General features: G+C 46.8%; 1 protein-coding gene across 1 annotated transcript in view; it reads left to right on the top strand.

The window, feature by feature from the left end:
* ADAM10 (ADAM metallopeptidase domain 10) overlaps positions 1-17,537 on the top strand; it is a 1,301,929-nt gene that overhangs the window by 671,769 nt on the left and 612,623 nt on the right. The gene's annotated exons all lie outside the window — the stretch shown is intronic.

The following is a 17,537-nucleotide window of genomic DNA, read 5'->3' as shown; positions in this document are numbered from 1 at the left end:
AAGGTGATGGGGACATTGGGGACTTTAGTCCCACAATGCCCAAAGCACTGGGACGAGGAAGAGGAAAGCAGAGATGGTGTTAGTGACCCACACCTGGGACTATGAAGTATAGTGGGCCCCCTTAATTGCAGGCCAAAAGGAGAATCAGGCGGTGGAGTGATTCCCATAACTCCACGTTCTAGTGGCAGCAGAAGTTGAAGGAAAGCAGAGACACCTGAGCACCTCTATTTGCAGAGCGGGTGCTGGTTCTGAGAGGATCTCTACGTTTGAGGACCTTGTATGCAGAGGCTGTGCAGCGGGAAGCGTAGTTTCAGAAAGCTTCCCCCTTTGGGCCGTGAATGCAGAGGTGGCGCAGCGGGAAACATTAATTTGAAAAGCTTTCCCTATTGTAAGTTAGTCCCTGGTGACAGGCGAGCACCGAGTGTCTCTGGAGCGGGGAATGCGCCTGTCCTGACGGGCGCATGCCACCGGAAGTTAAAAAGGAGCGGTCTGCCGTGTAGAAGGAAGCAGAAGTCGCTGTGACAGCAGAGCAAGCAGATTTGCATGCAGCAACCCGCAAGTTCAATGATGCTGTCAAATCCCGGAACGCTCCGTAATCGCTGCTGACCATTATTGAAAACATTGAATACCGAACTTATGTACAGAAGTTAGTGGCAGAATACGAATAATACCGATCTGATACAAAGAAGCTAAAGTGGCAAACTAAGAACTTTGGGAACAGACCAGAATGGTATAAATTATACTTCTAAAACGAGAACCACCATCATTGCCAAAGTCAAGAGAGGGCAATTCAGAAAAGCTGCGTATAATCTTTTCAAAAGGGGCAAGAGTTGTGAAAGACAAAGCATGGTCTACACCAAAAAGAAGCAAGTGTAGTAGAAAACCATTCTCAGTACTTGGTTGATGTGGGAGTGGGAAAAGAAGAGTAGCAGGAGAGCAGCCCTCCTGATAGAAAGTATTCAGGAGGAGAGGAGCATAACCTGCATTGCATGTGGCAATCACAAGTATGGAACAAATGGCACCAATATGCCTCATGTCTTCCCAGAAGTAATGAATACTGATGCCAATGAGTCAAAAGACGTTGCTAAGTTTTTTGAAGTAAAACTTTATCACAGAAGTACTTGTAGAAGTAGAAGATTTTGAGTCCTGGCAGGTACCAGGGCAGGGTTGTTGTAGTGGTAGTGCTGGCAGGTGCATGGACCCGGAAGAAGTCATTGAAGTAATGTGTTGTGGTTAAAGACTGTGAAGAAGTGTCAAGACCACTAAAATACTTTGAACTATTGTGCATCTTGACAAAACGTTGATACAGATGACATGTGCAAGCATTCTATTCCCCAAGACGTTGTGTTCCATTTTTTGCTATAAGTAGAGAGACAAAAACTTGTAGTTTATTTTGAACTGTTGGTCAAAATCCCAAGTGAGACTTTTGGTGCAAGAACCACGTTATCATAAGAACTTTGTTGCAAGACAAACCTTTCCTGTTGAACTGTTAATTGAAAATCTTAATTTGAATCTGGGGTAGAGGATTTCAGCCAGGTTGCAAGGAGAAACGGGTATCAGGTTTATGTTGAACATGACTGTTATTTCCATTATATTTGAATTGCCATATATTCCCTTTTATAGGTTTGTTGTATGTAGAAGTGTGAGGGATAGATTCCTTTTGTTTGTTTCATTTAGTTTGTTTTGATAGGTAGTGAAATCCTTTTCAGGGTAGGGATAGTGAGGCATTTGTCAAACCCTTTTGAGTTAATAAAATATCATCTCATGGAAATTCTTTAATCAGTTTTCCGCCTCACATTCTGACCCCTCACAGTAGATATTCTGGTTACGGAAGATCCTCTGACTCAGCAGAAGGGGAAGGTGCTTCACCCCTTGGCTCAATTACTGAACTTGAAGGCTTGGTTCCTGAAGAGCTGACCTTCACGCATTAACATCTATCTGAACATAATCTAAAGATTATGACTTCTTCCAAGAAGGCTTCCACAAGGAAGCAATATCGGAGAAAATTGTTGTGGTTTTGCCATTGGGCTTTGGATTACAGTTTAAATCCCTTGAAAGCTTCAGTCAACGTAATCTTTTGTCCTTTCTGGTATCAACGGGAGTAAAAGTTGACACTTGCAAAACATTATTTGTCGGCACTAGGTGCTTATTTTAATGGAGAACAGAAATCATTTTCTTTATCAAGAGGTAATTCAGAGGTATTTTGAAGGCATCCTTCGCTTAAATCCACCTATTTGTGATCCAATGTCTCAGTGGAATCTAAATTTGATTTTGTCAGCCTTGATGCACAAACCATTTGAACATATGGCCTGTGAGAATGATCTCTTAACTTGCAAGACAGCTTTTTCGGTAGCCATTCCTTCAGCAAGGAGAGTAGGAGCGCTGCAGGCTGTATCATCAAAGGAAAGTGATCTGATTTTTTTATTTTTATTTTTATAGGGATAAGGTAGTCTTTCGCACGATACCCTCCTTACCTAACGTCAGATTTTCCATTCAAAACACAAAATTGAGAGACCCCGATTAGGAGGGGATGTCCCGGTTATTATCTTACTATACATACGAAAGCCTATCCGCTCTCATAGTTGGCACCAGATGGCAAAATGAAATGAATAGGCCAATTGTAACAATTATTTCATACATGATTCAATTGTAATTAAAACCAATTGATATAAATATGCTGACATTCATACATGATAGAAATCAATGAAAATAAACACGCAGCGGCTATCAGGGCAGTTATTCTAACGTCCAACAAAGGGCTTAGTAAAACCATTCAACTGAAATGAAAGAGTACAAGACTCCACTCTTAGTTTAAGGCTGTACCACCTGAGTTCATGGTAGCGTAGACAGAGCGGCCAGGCTTCTCTTAGGAGGGTGAGAGGGCTGTAGGAAGGTACAAACAATTTGTAACACACACATGATTCAATAGAAACACTGACAGCCGGAAGTATTACAAAAAATAAAGGTTTATTTTAAATGCAAGTAGGCCAAGTTAAGCCTTGGGCTAAGTATTTGTTAGTCATAAACACATTTATAAAAACACAATGCTTGAAGGTACAGAGTCCAACGCATATAACCTTATTTGGAACACTAACAGAGTTCTAGGGAAGTGAAACCAATAGTTACATTTTAGATTGCCTTCGGTAATAGAAGGGTAGTAGACCCTAACTGTTGTACCGTGATGCTCAGCAAGCAATCTTAGTAAATCAACTCAACTGGACAATATACTTTTTGAGACAGTGGAACACTTATTCTATGTACAGTAAAAACCTATACTCCTACGTCCCGTCCCCTTTCCTCCATACTTGTGGGACATCTCTCCGTCCTGTGGGACGGGACCGGAGCACTTTGCAAAAAGCATCCACGTGTCCCTCTTTCCTGCGTGGGGCCCGGCACGCGGCCGTAACCCCGCCCACCTTTGCTCTGCCCCGCGCATCGCCCATCAGTCCTTTTCTCCGCTTGATCGGGCCGGACGCATTTGCATCCTCGGAAGATTTTCTTCCCTTTTTTCCTCTCTCGTTCTCGCTGGCGTTCGTTTACTAGTCTGTCTGCCTTTCAAATTAGACTTTCCAGATTGTTCATCGTGTCACTGTCGCTTCGCGAGGGCGGATCCCCATCCTCTTTGTTTAGAGTGTTTGGGTCCGGAACACCGTTGGGACTCCTGTTTTTACTGTGACTCCCTTTTCGTTCCGGGCACTTCAATGTCGGTTGGAGCGGTGGGAGGAGGTGTTCCGACAAACTCATCCTTCGCATTTTCAGGCGTTCATCGACGAGAAGAAAAAACGCCCGTTAAGTTCTTTACTTTTCAGAGCACCCCGACTGGGGGATACCTTCCCGGGTTCCTCTCGGTCTCGGAGGGGCGTTGATCGCTCTTTTACTGGGGTTCGCCCTGAGGTGCCCATTGGGCCTAATAATTCTACCAGAGTTTTCTCCGAGGTTCTCCGTAAGGGGCCTGTGAACACCGGGGTATGCTCCAAGGCCCCTCCTGTGGGGGCTGTTTGTAGACCCAGTTCTACTGAGTCGTGGGGTACCGGAGTTCGCTCTGAGGTTTATAGTGATAATATCGAATTCAATAATCTCGAAAACCAAAATCTCGAATACAAAAGGCCGAAAAAAAAAATATCGAATTTTTTTTTAAATGTGTTTTTTTTTTAAATGGGGGGGTTCCCCCCCAACCCCCCTTTTTTTTCATTTTTTTTTTAATTTTACCCCTTTTTTATACTTACCTGACCCCAAAAACATATATAAATAAATAAATAAAAAATTCGATATTTTTTTTTTCGATATTTTTTTTTTCGGTCTTTTTGAATTCGAGATTTTGGTTTCGAGATTTTGACCGACTACCGCCTCTGTCGTCTTCCCTCAAGAACAAAACCGGGGTGCGCCCCGAGGCCTTGGCTGGGCTTGTAGTTACTGAACGGATGTTCGAGGTCCGCGCAGAAAAGGCTGTTGCCAGGCCTTGGTCCGAGGTCCCTCGTACAGAGGCAAAGCTACCAACAGTTCTGAGAGTCCAGTCAACGCTTTATCAGTGAAAGTGCACCGTTCCTGCTCTTCTGGTGACACCAGATCTGTTGAGGGGGCAAAGAAGCAAAGTTCTTCTTTTACCGGAAGTGCCGAGGTCCTTGTTGGCGGTTGGTATGTCACAAATGTATTCCAGGCCTCATAGTACTGGCTTGGCAGAGGTTCTTTATGTTAAGGCTAAGATTAAGACCCCTGATCCATCGACGGGGACCCTTACCTCACTTCCTCATGTGATGCAGTTCCCCTCGGATGAGGACAAAATGGCGCCCGTTCCCGCCACGACCACGGTGGCCATTTTAGGTGCTACCCCTACAACTATGCCATCGGCTTCTGATGTAGGGCTCGGTCTCTTGGGTGAACCTAAGGTCCCTTGTGCGCATCCTTACCGGCCGGTTTATGATTGGAACACCCGGATGCCTCTTCCGCACAATGTTTCGTTGCCCGAGGGGGCGGCTCCTTTGATTTATGTGGATACGTCGGTGGAGGGGTCGGTGTGGCACCCTTCCCCGTTACGTCCCTGGATTTGTCCACCTCATGAGGCCTCCTCAGGTCCCGAAACAATCTCCTGAGGATGCCTTTTTCGGTAAATTTCAAGCACTTATGCGCACCGACCCCATGAGGGAATATTTCAAAGGGCTTTTCAAGGAGATATGTCCACCGGCGCCTCCGGCTCCACCTGTTCCTCCGGTGATTCCGCCGGCGCCTCCCTTGCCCGTGGTGCCCCCTCCCTGCTCTCCCGCCTTTGCCTCCATTGTACCCTGTGGACAAGGCAGTGCCTGACACGGCTCAGCAGGATCCTGACCTGTCAGATGACTCAAGGCGATCAGGACAACGAGGACCTTCCCCGCTCTATCATAGCCTTTCATGACCAGGTGTTGGACATGAGTTTCTTAGATGTTCTGGTGCCCGAGGCACCCGCTCCGCAGGAGGGCGTGCTTTCTGGGGTGTTCACCCTGTCTCCCTTGGAGCATACCGGCCTGTTCCTGCAGAAGGACGTTCTGGCCGAGGTCCGAAGAGGCTGGGGAAAAGCCACACTCGGGACTTTTTGTCAATAAAAAGATTGACGCGGGGTACAGGCTGCATTCTTCAGAAGAGGTGGCCCTGTCGTCTTGTCCGCCTCCCTCCTCCAAAGTGGTGGCTGCGGCCACTTTGCAGTCCAGGTCTGCAGCATCCTCTTCCACGACGGCTACTCAGGTTCTGGGAAAGGAGAACCAGCTCCTCGACTCCCTCGGGAGGAAAATCTTCGCCAACTTGGCCTTGCAGCTCAGGCAGGCCAATGCCGAATTGATATTGGCGGGAGCTAACATGAGGATATGGAAAGGTCTGTCGGAGTTTGAGGAGCACATCCCGGTCGAGAAGCTGGAAGATTTCAAAGGAAGCCCATCCGATGCCAGGGTCTTGGCCCAGGATCTTCTGGAGGCTGCGGCTCATCATGTAGACACCTTGGCTCGGGGCCTGATGCTTGGGGTTGATACCTCACGGCAGGCGTGGCTGCATGCCACTAAATTTTCTAAGGAAGTGCAAGTCAAGGTGTTGGACCTTCCATTCGATGGTGAGGAGCTTTTTCATTCTTCTGATGTAGAGCTCACCAAAACCAAGGATAGCACTCGGACAGCTAAATCATTGTCTGTTCTGGTTAAAGCTCCTTTCAAATCCAAGAGACCGTTGTCGCAAAGTCGACCTCTGGGTTTAGGGGCTTCCTCGACCACTTATCTCGCAGAGTGGATACTCCTGCAGGGAATAACCGCCGTAGACAAGTGTACATGGTTTTTCTCCCGCTCCTCAGCCTCCTCAAGTTCAGGTGGCACCGCCACCGATCAGCCTGCCAAATGAGGGTTTTCTGCGCTCGCACGAGACCCCGGTGGGAGGACGCATTGCGTCTCATTGGGAGGCATGGCAGACCATCATAGAAGACAGATGGGTCTTGTCAGTCGCTCGAGCAGACTTCCGCTTACCTTTACCCCCTACCCCACCACCCGCAACCCTCCTTTTCAGCTGTCGGGCTCACCCTCCCTCAAGGCCGAGGTTCAGAAACTTCGGGACCTCAGAGCTGTGGAACCCGTTCCCCTTGGGGAGCGAGGGGAGGGCTTCTACTCCCGGCTGTTTACGGTGCCTGAACCCAACCAGGCTGGCCTGCGCACCATCCTAGACCTTTCCCAGTTCAATCTTTTCCTACCCCAAGAGAAATTCAAGATCACGCCCGGCCAGATTCGCTCCTCTTTGCAGATGGCCGATTGGCTCAGCGTGGTGGATCTTCAGGGTGCGTACATGCATATCCTGATTTGGAATCCACACAGGAGATGCCTCCTCTTCTCTTTGGGAGAGGAGCACTTCCAGTTTCGGGTGCTTCCTTTTGGCCTCAGCTCGGCGGCGCGTGTCTTCAAGATGATGTCGGGGATTGCGGCCTATCTTTGTCTCCAGGGAATCGATGTGTATCCTTATTTGGACGACTGCCTCTTACGCAGCCCTTGTCCGTTGGCAGCAGCGGGCAACCTCCAGTCTCTCCTTCAGCTCCCGTTCCATCTTGGGCTGTCTGTGAACTGGTGGAAATCTTCCATGACGTTCTCACAGGACCTGATCTTCCTGGGTTTACGTTGGAACACGATCGACTGCAGAACCGGGGACAGAATGGCAGATCTGTTGGCCACGTGTCAGATGTTTGCGCAGTCGGAGAGCATGTCGGCCTGGTAGTTCCAGAGGCTTCTGGGCCTCATGGCCTCGTGTGTACTGGCTCTTCCTCTTGCTCATCTCAAAATGAGACGGACCCAGATGGCTCTTCGGAATTCATGGCGTCAGGCGGTGGATCCAGATTCCATGCGGATAATGATTCGGGATTCCATGAGGGTGGACCTGGATTGGTGGTCATCTCTCAGCAATCTGTCTGGGGGAGCGGGGTTTCAGGACCCGGTCCCCATGGTGACGATCATGACGGACTCCTCCCTCCTTGAGTGGGGTGCGACGTTAGATCTTCTTCAGGTCTCGGTCCTCTGGTCGCCTCAGGACAAGCTCTTGCACATAAATCATTTGGAACTTCTGGCGATCTTCCTAGCGCTCAGGGCGTTCAGACCGCTCATTGTCAACAAGGTGGTCCGCATAAGAACAGACAATGGGGTATCAATGTATTACATAAACAAGCAAGGGGGAACGAAGTCTTCCCCCCACCCTCCCCAGTCCCCCTTGTGGACCTGTCCAAGCAGATTTGGGAGTGGGCCGTACTTCATAGTGTCTGGCTGCGTGCAGTGCACATCCCGGGCCAGCTGAATGTCGCAGCGGATTCCCTCAGCCGGCGGACAGTGGTCAGCTACGAGTGGGAGTTGAAGGCGGAGGTCCTCTCATGGATATTCTCGCGTTGGGGCACACCAGAGGTGGATCTCTTCGCTACAGCGGTAAACAAGAAACTTCCTCAGTATGCCTCCAGAGTCCCCCCTCTCTGGGGGATGCTCTCGAGATTCCATGGCACAACATGAGAGCTTACGCCTTCCCGCCTCTGCCTCTAGTTCATCAAACAATTTGGAAGTTGAAGAACTCTGTGAACTGTTCCCTTCTACTGATAGCCCTGTGGTGGCCGGCCAGGTTTTGGTTCTCAGAACTTCAATACCTGTCGGTGTATCCGCCGATCAGGTTACCAGTAACTCCCAATCTTCTTAACCAAGGGGAACAACTGATGTGGCACCACTCCCCACAATCGCTCAGTTTAGTGGCATGGTGCCTGAGTTCGTCTTTAGAGCATCCGAGTTTGTCTGCGGATAACATGCGCATTATCCAGGCAGCTAGGAAACCCTCGACCAGATCTCAATACAAGAGTAAATGGCTCAGGTGCTGTCATTTGTATTTGGAGAAGAAGGTGGATCTGAGGGTTGCCACGATTGACATGGTGCTGTCCTTTGTGTCCTCCCTAGCAGAGTCGGGAGTTCATGTTCTGTCATGCAGGACTTCTCTCAGCGGTTTCCGCTTACCTTTCTACAGACCTGTGTTGTTAATCTCTAACCCAGTGGTGAAGAGGCATTTTGCTGGCTTGACACACCTCTACCCTCCGGTTCATTATCCGCACCTGCCATGGGACTTAAATGTAGTCCTGACGGCGCTGTGCCATAAACCCTTTGAACCAATGGCTACAGTAGACCTCAAGTACTTGTCTTGGAAAGTGTCCTTTCTGGTCGCCGTTACGTCAGCGAGGAGAGTGAGTGAGCTCCAGGCATTCTCAATGGAGCATTCTTTCTTGGTCTTTCATAAGGACAAACCCTGCTTTCCTACCAAAGGTAGTGACTGAATTCCATCTGAATCAGTCGATCTCCCTTCCGTTCTTTTTTCTGAACCCTGCCTCAGAGGCTGAAAGAGTTCTGCACTGTCTTGATGTCCGAAGAGCTCTTAAGTTCTACCTGGACAGGACTTCCGAGCTTAGGAGTTCTCAACTTTTTGTGACCTTCGGTAACCCTCTGGGCAAGCCGGCGTCTAAGGCAACTATTTCCAGGTGGATTGCCTCCTGCATCACGAAGTCTCACTGTCCAAAGGCTGAAACCTCCTAAAGGTATCCATGCACACCTGGTGCGGGGAAAGGCAGCCGCGGTTGCTTTTCAGAAATATGTTCCCTGGGAGTCCATCGCTAGGGCAGCTACTTGGGCCTCCCCATCTCCCAGTAAGCATTACTGTCTCGACATGAGCTCTAGAGTTGACGCTCAGTTTGGTCAGGCTGTGCTGAAGAACCTGTTTCAGTAAGGGGTATTTCCACCCATCCGTAGTTCTTGTAAGGAGTGCTTGGGAATCTCCCACAAGTATGGAGGAAAGGGGACGGGACGTAGGACTATTACCGGGATACTCGGCATAGTGACCACCTTACTCCTAGTCATAGTCCCCTTTCCTCCATACGTCCGCCTGACGTCCCCTCTAATAAGGTTCCTCTGTCATTGCTAATGGGTCTTTGACCCGGCGATAGAAAAGGACTGATGGGCGTTGCACGGGGCGGAGCCAAGGTGGGCGGGGTTACGGCCGCGTGCCGGCCCCCACGCATGAAAGAGAGGAGGGACACATTTTTGAAAAAAAATTGGATGCTTTTTACAAAGTGCTCCGGTCCGTCCCACAGGACGGAGAGATGTCCCACAAGTATGGAGGAAAGGGGACTATGGACTAGGACTAAGGTGGTCACTACGGTGAGTAACCTGGTAATTACTTATTTTGTGATAATCCACAGTTCTACCAGGTGAGTAAAACCTATGGATGTAATATTCTATTAGAGGTGCTTTTTGAGATCAGTGGGACACAGATAGAGATGAGCAATAACTCTTATTTAAGGATGGCACACAACGAACACAAGGCAAGTACAACCCGTATACTTAAAGGTGCAATCAGCAACTTGAGGCAGGTATAAACAGAAGACTGTTTTTGTGTCTGTCTAAAACAGACCAGGGAAAGCAAAACTCAGTGTTGCACTTTATGAATGACTTAAGGTGATGCTAGGTAGGTAAAACCTAATGCAGACTCATTCTTGACAGGCTAAAGACAAGTCGGGGGAAGCAAGACCCAGTGGGAAACTTGTACCTATTCTCTGAAAGAAATATTTGGTGACGCCAACAGCTTTACTTTTGGGAAAGACGCACAACCAATTTACAGGCGAGTAAAATAACCTTTCATCTAATGTTAGAATGGCAAAACAGTTTCTAAGGAAAGGTAGACTTTACAGATGCTTTTCAGAATGGCAGAACCTATCTTAAGGTAAGTATTAACTTTTGTAACTGTTCAATCGACCAACCAACTTCTTTTGCAAGTAACTAACTTTTAAACATGTATTCTCTTTTCTAGGCAAAAGGCCCAATCCTTAAAGTAGTTCCCTTTTATTCTTGGAGCATGAGTGTTCTCAGTGGCAGAAGGGGGTGGGGGTGGGGGGGGTCACTATTGTCTAGTGTCCCACAGACAATTCAGGAAAGGTTCTTAAGTAACAAAAGTCAGAGTTGCTATTTTACTTTAGAGTTAGTTGAGGGTTCATGGGCTTCAGAGAGACGCCCTAGGAGGATTCCGCAGGGGCCTGGGTGACCTGGATGTGGGACCTCCCAATCACAGAAAACGCCTCCAAGCTATACAGAAACCACAAAGGCTTAAGGTAAGTAATATACCCCAGCCAGCACAGTACCTTAGCACAGATAAATAGTTGCAGCAGGAAGACTTCAGGACATGCAGCCAAAAACTTGGTTGGTGGATTCCTTTTGGTGACTGAAAACAGGACATTGGCAGGGACTTTGTAGGAATGATAAACGGGAAAGGCTCCAGGCAAGAGTTTCTTCGCGGCTGAATGTGGCTGTCGATTTTGGATCGATTCTTGTTGTTTGGAAGGTCCAGCACTCTAGTGAGGGGACTTTTCAGACGTGATTCGTGTCTCTGGAGTTCCAGCAGGATGCCCACAAAGTTTTAGCAAGAATCGAAAGACTGGCTCAATGTCCCAAGGTATTGGGGTATTGCAGCCCCGCAAGGTCGCAGCACAACATGGGATGGCTCAAACTACAGGTCTTCTCGAGTCTTGTGGATCTCGCCAGGCTTTGTGTCGGGGTCGTCCTTTTCAAAGTCCCTAGGTCGATTGATAGGAAGGGCTACCGCAGGCTCTGGTTACACAGCAGGCTCTCTGGTAGCTGGAAATCATCTGAGCCAGGTTTCCTTCATCATCCTCTTCGGTGTTGGTTCCAGTGGTCGACTTGTCTTCAGCTTCCAGGTTCGGAGTATTTAATAGGAACTACAGCACAACTTCTGCATTTTACTAGGAGTGGTCTGGTTGTCCAATCAGGACAGCTAGCCCCCTCATTGGGATTTATCCCCATTCAGGCAAGGTGGAAGACAAAGGGCTGAGGAGTTTTGGACTCCTCCCTTGCTTCCTGCCTTCAGACACCCTGGAGGAGGAATCCAAGGGATTCCTGCCGAAGATAAAAATCAAACAAAGGAAATTACCATTCTGGTTGTCAGGAGGAAGAACGAGAAATGCTAAAATGGTGAAAAAAGACTGGCTATTTTGGTAAAGTGGGCACCCATGGGTGCCTTGACTGTAGCTGTAAAAACAAAGCATGGTAAAAGTGCACCGAATTTGGAAAATGTATCTCTGCCACCAGCCATTAAAGGGTAGCTTGTCCCTGGAATATAATTGTTAGTGTTGATAAGAAACGGGATACGTTGCATCTCCCCAGCAATCCACGTAAGGTGGGATGTACTGGTTTCACCTAATAAAATGTAAAAGGGCTGCAAAGATCCTTTCTACCCTTGAACTGTAGTTCTCACAAAGTTAGCCAGTGAAAGTTAAAAGGGGAGCACAAAGGGCAGCCCAGCAACAAAAGGCAGTATGTGCCAAAAGTTGTCAGTGTATAAAATTAAAAAGACACTATGGAGAGTCTATAAAATTACACCCATAAAAAGGTTCCCACTCACTGAGGTATAAGGAAAAATAATCTACCAGTAAAGCAAAAGGTTCTGGGGTTGACACGGGTCAAAGATTTATCGTTACTATGAAAATCTTAACAGTGGCCCGGAAGTGTACGCAAGTGTACTGTTGTGCTGGCATGCTGGTCTCCATTCTATGTTTGCACTGTTTGCCTTTTCTGGACGAGTCCCCGTCAGCAAGAGCAAGGGTGCCGCTGCCCAGACCTTGCTAAGAGACTCATTTGGACTTTGGACTTTTTTCCTTTCTCATGGCTCCCAGAACCTTTTTTTTTTTTTTCCTTCTCTTCTTGGCTTTTCGTGCTTTCGTGCTTAGAGCGCGCCCTCCTCCCAGCCCTCCTATAATTGCTGCGGGACAGCGCATGCACCCCGGAAGTGTAGGCAAGTGCACTGTTGTGCTGTTAGGCTGTGGCGGTACCTTCTTAATTTATTTTCATCTGCAGCTTATTCCTTATTAAATTTAGGGGTTGCGGCGCATTTGAAAACACATCCGCCCGAAACAACATAACCAGCTGTTCCTCTGGTTTATTGAAAGAAAATGTCAGGGGACTCTGCCTTGGGCCCTAGGACAAGGAGTTCTTTACGAGCAGGGACGCGGATGTACGATGATATTCTATTCGCTCCCCTGGTCTTCACCCCAGTAAAGAATACACTAAGAATGGCATTGGCGCTACCTCTGCCACCTTCTCCAGCGAGCCCTAGTGACTCAATTATGGGCCTGGGGGATGAGGGAGGGCTCACCATCCTGATTCAGGGGTACCTGGAATGGGGGAGGAAGGGACCCAGCTAGGATACTTACCATCCCCGCATGTAGAGCCCAGTATGCCCTCCGATGAGGGTGACCGTTCCTTCTTGGACATGCTGTTGGCCTTCTGCCCTATAGGTGCACATCTATTGGATCAGTTGTATACCCCATGAGCGATGCCCCGTTTCCCGCAGCCCAGGAACAAGCAGTGAATGTTGGGCCCAATAATCTGATGGGTTTTGGTCTGGAACTGAGTGAACATACTGAATGCTGAACTATTAATCCATCTGGGCCAGTTAACTGAGTGAGTCCAGTATTGGGAAAGCAGTTGTATATCTAACACTAATTCATCGCATGTCGTTTCTTCAATGGATTTGGAGGTGGAAATGGGAGTTCCAACTGTGTTGGAAACGCCCATCTCTCCCCCAGCTTCAGTATGCACGGGTGGGGGAGAACGTCTGGTAATACCTGGGGAAAGGGAAGTCTACATTGAATGCCCCCGATGTACTTGGTATTCAGAAAGTTTCCAAGGCTCCAGGGAACAAAAATCACAATAAAAAAGAAAAAAAAAAACTGCAGTGTCAAAAATCACACGGCTCACAGGATAATCTTCCACGCAATCATTGTCGAAATATGATTGCAGAGGAAATGGAGGTATCGATTTGGGATACGGTTTAGACATTGAGGCAGATAACGATATGCTGGACGGACGGAAGAGAAGCAACCAATACCCTCATGGAAGAAATTACATGAAGATCTAAAGAAAGACTCTGCCAACTGTAGGGAATTCTGGGGGTCCCATAGTACACAATTATTACTCCAGCTCCCAAAGGGCTATATCAAATATTTCTAAAAGGATCCAAACCTATCTCGGTGCAAGTAAAGAGGGGGGCTAGTTTTGAAAAAGAGCACATCTTGTCCTATTGGGATTAATGAGAAAGAAGAATGTACCAGTTTGGTAGGTGCAATGCAGAGACAAGTAAGACCAGTAACTTCGCTATCCAAAGACCCAATAGTCTTTAGTACGAAGCCCAGCCCCGCCTTAGCTCCCGCACCAAAGCCACTCATGCCAAACCCTGATAGTGATATGCTGGAGGCAGGCAATGGTAAAATTGCTCCTATGAGGGGCTCAGAGAGAGGAGTCAATTTGTAAAACCACCTGCTATCCCTCTAGTTTCATTGAGGACAGGGCCTGTAGAGCTTGAGACTAGTAACAAAGAAAGACACCCCTCCAATTAGTAGAGGGACCCATTTGGTAGAGGTAGTGTTAATGGGGGGATGATTGTGAGGATAGGGAGGCCCTATCAATGGAGAATAATGGGACTCGGAGTATCACTAATTTTGTATCACAAAGTGACCTGAGGGATGTACAGTGGCGAGCTCCTTGTTTTCTGGAACACCCCAGTATTTTACTGTATAATTTATTTGAATGTGGGGGTCCTTTTTCCTTAAATAGGCCTAGAATTTTAGCGCTCTTTAATGAGATTCCTGTATTGAGACTGTCTGCAGATCTGAAATTGGTAAATTATGTTCACACTGACCGGCTTGACAATGTGAGATTAGTACTTAATTCTAAAACTGTATTTGATGCAATTTTAGCGGAAACATCACAATTAAATACACTGGGGTACGATGTATTAACTTTCAGGCCAGGTGATTTACATTTTAATCGGGAGCTGGATCCCAAAGATTTCCATCAGGTGGCAAGGGAAGGTATGGGGGCAAGATCAACCTTGCCTGTAACCGCAAATTAAGGGGAAGTCGAACAGTTGGTGATGGTTAGCACTAACATTGCGTGAGTATTTCTCAACTGAAATCGCTACAGAAAAATCTTTAACCGCTCTCTGAAGTTAAATTGCTATCGTGGAATTCTCATGGCTATGTACAGCTTGCCTCTTTCCATTCCTTGTGTGCAAGACTGACTACATGCTTCATTATTTGTATACAAGAAACATGGATGATTAATAAGTCGTAGTACCTAGACGGCTATGATGTCCGTCAACTGTTGGTGACGAAGGGTCTTACGGGACACCCTTCTGGTGGCCTCTTGATCACAATCAAAAATGGTGTAGAATTCAATAGACACTTTTCACCTACCCCCAAATATTTTGGCAATAACAAAGATGGATGTTGTGCAATGTCCACTATACATATTGGTTATCAATGTTTATTGGCATACAGCAGAAAACTCAACTAGCAAACTATTTGAAATCCTCAAAACAATAGAAAAACCATAATCACTAACCCCACCGTCTCATCGTCCAGTAAAGATTGCGACAAAGTTCAAATAGAGTTCGTAGATTAAATAAGGAAAGACAGGGCCGCACTCAGAGATGCACAAAATAGCCAGGCGGAACTAATAAACGTAGAGGAGTCTATAACACAGCAAGGAACCTTTAAATTCCATGAAATGAAGATAGAAGATATGCTCAAAACTCTCAAATCAATGAAACCCACTACATGTGCAGAAAACATTATCCCACCCAAACTGATACTGGAGAATGCCTATTTTCACCCCCTTTCTTAGCAAAATGGTGAACACTTCCTTTCGGGAAGGCCGGGTACCGACTGACATCAAAAAAGTAACAATCGCACCTTTAGCAAAAAAAAAACGGAATTGGACCAAAGTGATCCGGGGAATCTAAGACCCATCACCAACTGTAACTTTCTACTAAAAGTTTTAGACAAAATCGCCACAAAACAACTTCAGGCATTCGTTGAAATGAATTCAAAGCCAACATTCGGGTTTCCGGGAGGCACATAGTACCGAGACGGCAATGCTAGATCTCAAATTCCCACATGCTAAACATAGAGGAGAATGGAAGAAACAGGGCTCATAATACTATTAGATCTTAGCGCAGCCTTTGACCTACTGGACCACAACCAACTCAGACTAGCATTAGAGAGAGGAGCAGACTGTTCCAAAGAGGCAATGAATCGACTGGATATCCTCCTTTCTCTTGGACAGGGAGTCAAATATCCACTGGGGGTATAACTTCTCTATTGCGAGAAAAAAATGTGCTGGGGTGTGCCATAAGGAGCCAGTCTGTCACCACTACCTTTTAACTTGTTTATTAGGTTTCTTTGTATGATCCTGGAGAAAATCAGTGTTTTTTTCACCATTTGATACCCAACTAGTAATAGAATTTAGCGGTGACTACACCCAAGACAGTGCCAATGTAAAAACACTTTACAAGTTAATTGAAAAATGGATGACCGACGGCTGGCTTTGTCTCAATGATTTTTGGGACTATTACAGCCAGAGCAAGACTGAACCATCAGTACAAGTGTTTAAACATCAATGAGACCCAAATACAAGTTGTGAACAAAGTCAAAACTCTGGGGATGCACTGAGCGCAGAGTCCCAGGTCATGCAACTGATAAAAACTGCTCATACTACCTGAGACTCCTCCATAGAATACGCCCCTATCTAAGCGAGGAAAATTGCACAACAGTAGCAAGAGCCACCATATTGTCCAGGTTAGATTACGGCAATGCCCTACTACTAGGAGCAAACAAAAGGCACATTGCAAAATGTCAAAAAATACAAAATAGGGCTGAGAGAATCATCAAGGGAAAAAGGAAAACAGAACACATCAGTGAAGATAGGAGAAATCTACACTGGCTTCCTATCAAAGATAGAATACAGTTCAAAACCCTGACGCTAGCCCACAGGTGCGTCCATGGGCAAGTGCCAGTATACCGCAAGAAGAAACTGTTTACACATGTTCCGAGATGGGCACTCAAGTCTGAAGCCCAGGGCAACTTTGTAACCACCAGTTTCAGGAGAACCAATGGACTTGGCAAAGCATTTCACACCAAAGCTGCGACCTTATGGAATAGCCCACCACAAATAAGACTGGAGCTCTCATACATTACCTTCCGAAAGAAACTCAACTCACTTGTTTAGATCACTCCCTTAATCTAAGCTAAAACCCGTCTGAATCCGTAGATTCATGTTGTCCCGTGACTTGTTTGTATAATGTGACTCTGCGTGTACATGTGGTTCCCTGATGCCTGCGGACTCTGGCGCGGTAGAAATAAATTAATAAAAAATAAAATTGGTCTCCACATTGAATTCTGCATGATACCATTAAAGAAATTAATACTTTGATGCTGAAAAACCCGGTATTACAATTAGTGGTTGTTGGGGATTTAAATGCAGATATATCCTCTAAACCAGACCTGGGAATTGTGACACCTTCCGTAGATGAACGTAGTAGCTGCATAACGGGAGGCCGACTGGGGAGTGGCAGAAAGACTCTACAAGGACAGTTGTGGGCAAATGTATTTTCTAACTGGGGTCTTATGTCATTAAATTCTACCCTGGAATCACACTTAGACCCTTACACCTGGTCAGATGGGCTCCACTTCTCTAATATTGATTATATGTACATGCCAGGGTATCTTTTTGATCAGTCTCACTCTTTCAATATAACACAAGGTTGAGTGATCATTGGATCCTAGAAGTGACACTGGTTATTAAGATGACGCCGCCTTCACAGACAGGTATGCCATCTAATCTGGTGATAAATAATGCTAGCAATCACATTATCTGGCATTGTGATAATATAAAAAATGGAAATAAGGTTTCGAGGGGATTGAGTCCTCCGACGTATTCCATATCTGACAGGTAATGTCCACAGCTATGCTACTTCGGAAAATCTTTGGCGTCTGCGTCCTGCGTCGATGAAATACATGCGCCGTCCCCGAGGACCTCCTCCTCCGACGGCCGACGTCACCCGATGTGATAAGTAGGATGCACGACGCCCATAGCCTCAGTTCCGTTTTTTCCGCGATCGTGTTCGCTTCGTGAATCTCGGTACGCCTCGACTCGTTGGAGTTTCTGTTTTCTTTCTCG

This window comes from Ambystoma mexicanum, chromosome 11, assembly GCF_040938575.1.
Source record: "Ambystoma mexicanum isolate Mex_15411 chromosome 11, UKY_AmexF1_1, whole genome shotgun sequence".
NCBI lineage: Eukaryota > Metazoa > Chordata > Amphibia > Caudata > Ambystomatidae > Ambystoma > Ambystoma mexicanum.
The sequence above is the reverse complement of the archived record's forward strand: the minus strand, read 5'-3'. Positions and strand labels throughout refer to the sequence as shown.